This window comes from Chiloscyllium plagiosum, chromosome 39 (assembly GCF_004010195.1).
Source record: "Chiloscyllium plagiosum isolate BGI_BamShark_2017 chromosome 39, ASM401019v2, whole genome shotgun sequence".
In the NCBI taxonomy this organism is placed as follows: Eukaryota; Metazoa; Chordata; class Chondrichthyes; order Orectolobiformes; family Hemiscylliidae; genus Chiloscyllium; species Chiloscyllium plagiosum.
Window position 1 is genome coordinate 26,081,488 of NC_057748.1, and position 6,623 is coordinate 26,088,110.

The window sequence follows — 6,623 nt, forward strand, 5'->3', positions numbered from 1 at the left end:
AAAGTTAAAAATCGCACAACACTAGATTATAGTCCAACAGGTTTATTTGGAAGCACTAGCTTTCAGAACGCTGCTCCTTCATCAGGTGGTTGTGGAGTATAAGATCATAAGACACAGAATTTGTAGCAAAGGTTTACAGTGTGATGTAACTGAAATTATATGTTGAAAAAGACCTGGATGGTTTGTTATGACCTTTTTGAATGACCATGTTGGTTTCAGTTCTTTCAATCGCAAAACCTTTTTTAAAAGTTACATTCGCAAGTGAACTTTAACAATTGGCGTCATGTCAGCCCAGATAATGTACTGAAGGTGTTAGCTTCCCTGTGCGAGGCTGTCTCTGCCACAATGGTCAGACTGATTCCAATCTAAAAAACGGATTTACAGAACCTTACACAGATTCTGTTGTGTGACTTTTACCTTTGTACTCTCCAGTCCAACACCGACGTCTACAAATAATAATGTTGGGTCCAGCGATCATAACTCTATTGTAGTTTCAAATGGTTATGGTAAAGGGTAAGACTTTTATCAAAGTTAAAGTTTTTAATTGGAGTAAGGCAATCTTTAATGGTATGAGACAAGGATTTTCAAAAGTTGATTGGAGTTGACTGTTCGCAGATAAAAAAAGAGTCTGACAAGTGGGAGGTGTTCGAGAGTGTGATGACAAGAGTTCAGAGGCATTAAGTTCCTGTTAAAGTGAAGGGTCGGACTGGTAAGATTAAGGATCAATGGATGAATAAAGTTATTGAGATTTTAGTCAAGACTAAAAGGGAATAAAGACAACTTGGTTCAGTTGAATTTCTTAATTAATATAAAGAGTGTAAGGGCATTCTTAAGAGAGAAATAAGGAGGGCTAAGAGGGGATATGAGATAGCTTTGGCAGGTATGTTTAAGGATAATCCAAAGCGATTAAGAGCAAGAGGGTAAGTAGAGAGAGGGTTGGGCCCCTTAAGGATTAAGGAGGTCAGCTTTGTGTTGGACCCCAGGAGATGGGCGAGATACTAAATGAATATTTCAGTCAGTTGTTACTGTGGAGAAATAAACTTTGTTGTTTTAAAATCAGCTCACATTATGGAAGAGGAGGTTCGGGAGGTCTTAGAGACTATAAATCTCCTGACCTAATGTATCCAACGACATTCTGGGATGTAAGGGAGGAAGTTATAAGACTCCCTTGCAGAAATATTTGCATCATCTATAACTCCAGGTGAGGTACCTGATGACTGAAGTGCGGTTAATACTGTACCTTTGTTTAAGAAAGGCTGTCAGGAGAAATTGGCCAACTGTAGACCCGTGAGTCTGACTTCGGTTATGGATAGATTGTTGGAGGTGATTATAACAGATAGGATTTATGGACACTTCGAGAGGCAAACATTGATTAGGGATAGTGTTAAGGACTAGGCTAGACCGCTCCAAACATTCTTACACAGGCAGCCCCAGTTCATAACTTTGCAATTTGTTTCAGAAAGTGTACAGTGAAAATGACCTGGATTACATTAGTTAGATTGACTACAAGATTTTAAAACAGACAAAGATTTATCACAAAATTACACAATGAAACACAGAGACCAGAATAACAACTCCCTACAGAACTCAGTCTATCCAAACCAGACTTAATTATGCTGTTCCGAATATACACAACAGTCCCAAAAAGCAAACTCCCGTTAAAACCCAGTGTAAATGGAACACGTGCTTCCAGGTTGAAGGGCAGAGAGAGAGAGAGAGAGAGAGTTTCCACACGGCTCCATGTTGAACATCCATCCAGTTCAAGACTGAACTAAAACTGCTCAGCTAGAGAGCTGACCGCTCCCCTTTCATTATACAGGTCACTTCTAAAACACAACCTGAAGTCTCATCTGTTTACATTGAAACAAAAGGCCTCGCAAACTCCTTTCCATCCCTGTACCAAACCAGACTGATGGGAGCCCGGCCTGGTGTATTACCCCTCTGAAAAAAATCAAGGACAGAGTCTCCTTGAGCCAAGGAACAGCTTTGAGAGAATAAAGATGGACGAGCTTTGTTATAGTAGTCAGCATGGTTTTGTGTGAGGAAAATCATGTTTCACAAACTTGATTGAGTTGTTTGAGGAAGTTACTAAAAATGTTGATGAGGGCAGAGCAGTAGCCATCATTTATTTGGATTTTAGTAAAGCCTTTGACAAGGGTCCACATGGTAGACTAATTAGTAAAGTTAGATCACATGGGATTCAGGGTGAGCTCGCCGATTGGATACAAAACGGCAGGAGACAGAGCCTGGGATGGTGGAGGGTTGGTTACTGAGCTGGAGGCCTGTCACCAGCAGTGTTCCACAGGGATCGATTCTGGCTTCTCTTTCGTTTATCATTTTTATAAATGATTCAGATGAGAATATAGAAGGTATGGTTAGTAAGTTTGCAGACGACATCAAAATTGGTAGCATTGTAGACAGTGAAAAAGGTTTTATAAGGCTAAAAAGGGACTTTGGTCAATGGGCTGAGGAGTGGCAGATGGAGTTCAATCTGGATAAATATGAGGTATTGCATTTTGGTAAAACAAACGCGGGGAGGGCTTACACAGTTAATGGTAGGGCCCTGGGTAGTGTTGCAGAACAGGGGGACCTAGGGGTGCAGGTACATTGTATTTGTAGTTCAGATTGATTATAAGTATGTAAGTTAGCTCGCTGAGCTTGACTGATGTTTTTAAACGTTTCGTCACCATGTCTAGGCAACATCATCAGTTAAGAGTCTCTGGTGAAGCACTGGTGGTATGTCCCGCCTTTCTATTTACAGGTCTTGGTTTCTTAAGGAGGGTGATGTCATTTCCAGTTTTTTTTCCAAGGAAAGGTAAATCGATTTTAGATTCTGTGTGTTTATTGATGGAGTTCTGGTTAGAATGCCAGACCTCTAAGAATTCTCGTGCGTGTCTTTGTTTCGCCTGTCCTATACATAAGACAAAGGATACCACTTTGACTGGGACAACACACACATCCGAGGACAGGTGAAACAAAGACATGCACAAGAATTCTTAGAGGCATGGCATTCTAATCAGAACTCCATCAATAAACATACCTATTTAGATCCTACCTACCTTCCCTTGAAAAAAAAGAACCAGAAATGACATGACCCACCTTAAGAAATCAATTCCTATAAACAGAGCGCTTCACTGGAGACTCTCACTGAGGTTACCTAGTATAGTGACGAAACACCTGAAAACAAATCTTCAAGCTCAGCGAGTTAACTGACATATTTTAATGAATTCCGTTTTAGCAATTCATCGACAGCATAAGGGAAGTGCCCGCAATGAACGATTATTACAACATTGACTCAAACAAAAAACAATTGTGGATGCCTTTACAAAATTAAGTGCTCTCCACCTTGGCAGAAATAAGTCTGCCACTTCCAATTCCAGAATTTCAAGTGCCAGCTTGGCCCACTGGCTTGTGATTCAAGTGCCAATGTACTGATTCTAGTGCATAGTTTAAGTAGAAAGCTCAATTAAAGTTAATTGAAATGACAGACAAGGCACCCACTCAAAAATCTATTCAACCAAAACCCTGGCAAGGATGTAAAATAGCATAATCAGAATAAGTAGCAGGATAGAACCCCTTGTTTTTCTATCTTGATCAAACCCACTGAAAATAAAGATTAGGGTAATTAGCATCACTGTTTGGAACATCTTATGTGCAAAAATCAGACGTGAAACCATACTGACCTAGTGCTCAAGTGAATTCACAAGCTGTAAAGCACTTTTATATGCCCCGAAGATGTGGAAGGTGTCAAGTGGAGTCTAGAGCCTAAAGCCTAAAAGTGTGCTTCACAAGCTGAAAGACTGAGCCAACTCTCTCTCTCTCTCTCTCCCCCCGGAACCTGCCACTGTCACCAAGATCAATGTGAATTTTGCCTACGTACCTCAGACATACTTGGCTCTCCCGCTCTCTCTGTACCTGCGAAAAGAGACCACCAGGTCAGAAAGGAGCGTGGCTTCAGCACCGTTTCCTGGAACAGGCTGAGGCTATTCTGCCCTTCCCTTTCCTGCCAGCTCTTTGGAACCAATCACTCCAACACACACGCCAGTTGCATAAGCGTCCTCTGCTCTGCTGAAACAGTTTCCCTGTTGGGAAGTGTTGTCTTCCTCCAGCTTTTCACCGTAGCCAAATGTGGCTAGTGTGTGCCGTGCTCCTGTATGCACTTATCATACCTTCCAGGGTCAGAGAAACACAAACAACCTCCTCTCAAAGAGCTCCCTCCTTAAGCAAGGAAAGGTCACCCAAGGGAAACACACCCATCGCCTTGAGCAGGAAGTGTTCGAATATATTCTGGAGGATTGCCTGCCAAACACCCAACTGCATTGTCGTAGCGCCCTGTGCCAGTCGGTTGACCTGAGGGCTGACCAAAGAGGCTTGGGTTTGAAATGTACTGAAGATGGGAGGGTCCTGATCTCAGAGGCAGTGATGTGTCTGATCTCTTCTGCAATCCCTCTCTAACTCCATTTCTGTTACTATCGCGATTTCTATTCCAATGTTCGGACTAGCACTGTTCCGTTCTCTCTATCCTGCTATCTGTCGCTAATCTAATTTCCACCTCGTTCTTGCAGAATCCCTTTCTCAACTGAAAGGGCAGGGAGTGAGGAGTGAGTGGGGTTAGACTGGGTGGGATATTAAAGGGAGCGGGGAGACTGGGTGGGATATAAAAGGGAGCGGGGAGTGAGGGGGGAGAGTGAGATTAGACTGGTTGGGATGTTAAACGGAGCGGGGAATGGGGGAGAGTAAAATTGGACTGGGTGGGATATTAAAGGGAGCGGTGCCATATTAAAGGGAGCTGGGAGTGAGAGGTAAAGTGGGATAAAACTGGGTGGGAATTAAAGGGAGCGAGGAGTGAGAGGGAGAGTGGGATCAGACTGAGTGAAATATTAAAGAAAACGGTGGGTGTGGCATAGAGTGGGAATAGACTGGGTTGGATATTAAAAGGAGCGGGAATTGAGAGGGGGGAGAGTAGGATTAGACTGGATGGGATATTAAAGAGAGCAGGGAGTGAGAGGTAAAGTGGGATAAGACTAGGTGAGACCTGAAAGGACGTGGATAATGAGCGCTGTGTGAGGTTGGACTTGGTGGGATATTATGGGGAGCGGGGAATAAGGAGGAGAGTGGGTTTGGACCAGGTGGGCTATTAAGGGGAGCAGAGAGTCAGAGTGAGTGGGATTAGACTGTGTGGGATATTAAAAGGAGCGGCGAGTGAGAGGGAGAATGGGATTAGACTGGGTGGCTTATTAAAGAGAGCAGGGAGTGAGAGGGAGAGTGGGATAAAACTGGGTGGCATATTAAAAGGAGCGGCGAGTGAGAGGGAGAATGGGAGTAGACTGGGTGGGATATTAAAAGGAGCGGGGAGTGAGGGAGAAAGTGGGATTAGACTGGGTGGAATATTAAAGTGTGCAGGGAGTGTGGGAAAAGTGGGATTAGACAGGGTGGGATATTAATGGGAGTGGGTAGTGAGAGGGAGAGAGTGGGATTAGACTGGCTGGGATATTAAAGGGAGCGGGGAGTGAGAGGGAGAGTGGGACTGGCTGGGATATTAAAGGGTATAGGGAGTGAGGGAGAGAGTGGGATTAGACTGGCTGGGATATTAAAGGGTATAGGGAGTGATTGAGAGAGAGGGATTAGACTGACTGGGATATTAAAGGGTATAGGGAGTGAGGGAGAGAGTGGGATTGGACTGGCTGGGATGTTAAAGGGTATAGGGAGTGAGGGAGAGAGAGGGATTAGACTGACTGGGATATTAAAGGGTATAGGGAGTGAGGGAGAGGGTGCGGTTTAGTGGGATTAGGTGGTATTATTGCCAGACTCTGAATCCAGAAACCAAGGAAAACATTTGGGCAGCGTGCTTTGAATCCTGGCATGGCAAATTGTGGGGTTTGGATTCAATAATGAAAAAGTTAATGCTCGAATAAAAGTAATGAGTGGTTCCCTGTCATCGAGAGAAGGTGGGCGACCCTGTGTGTGCGTGGCTCATTGCACTTAATCAATGTTTATTACTGAACACCACACTGCACCCCCTGATCTCTCTCTCTCACACACACACACACACCATACACACAACCCTACCCCACTCTTATACAATGTCCACAGGGAGAGCAGCCTTGAAGATATGGGTGCCCATCTCCTATTTAAGTCCCCAGGAAGGTTCCCGAACCATTACCTCCGATTTCTCTGCACAGATGCTGCCAGACCTGCTGAGCTTTTCCAGCAACTTCTGTTTTTTTGTCTCCCATGTCTGCCTATCATTTACTCCTTACTCCCTCAGCCCCCTCCATTTAAAAAAAAACATTATCCTAGCGACTATCAGCTTTGAAGAAGTGTCCCCGAACACCCCCTGGGACGTTAAGTCTGATTTCCAGCAAGTTCTGTTTGGGTTTCAGCCTCCCAGCCGCCATCCTGGTGGGACATCCGGGCCTCCGGCCTGGCGGGGTGGGCGTGGCCTGATGTGCCCTGGGCCGGAAGCGCGTCACCGTGAATACGGTCTATCTGGGCAGCGGGACGAACAGACGTGACGTCACGGAGACCGGGCTCCCGCCAATGATTTAACGGTCACAGCGCGAGCGGGAGAGAGAAGGCGGGAAAGTGAGAGAGGGGGGGAGGGGAAGGGGGTGGATACGGGT

The 6,623-nt window shown here is 44.9% G+C and overlaps 2 protein-coding genes across 2 annotated transcripts in view; one reads left to right on the plus strand and one right to left on the minus strand.

Moving 5' to 3' along the window:
* LOC122542038 (60S ribosomal protein L10-like) overlaps positions 1 to 6,623 on the minus strand; it is a 14,518-nt gene that overhangs the window by 3,443 nt on the left and 4,452 nt on the right. The window lies entirely within an intron of this gene.
* The window catches only part of cenpk (centromere protein K), a 25,164-nt gene continuing 25,022 nt past the window's right edge, over positions 6,482 to 6,623 (plus strand). Inside the window, exon 1 of the mRNA XM_043680042.1 lies at positions 6,482 to 6,585. The gene's annotated coding sequence lies outside the window, so the exon portion shown is untranslated. The remainder of the gene's footprint in view (positions 6,586 to 6,623) is intronic.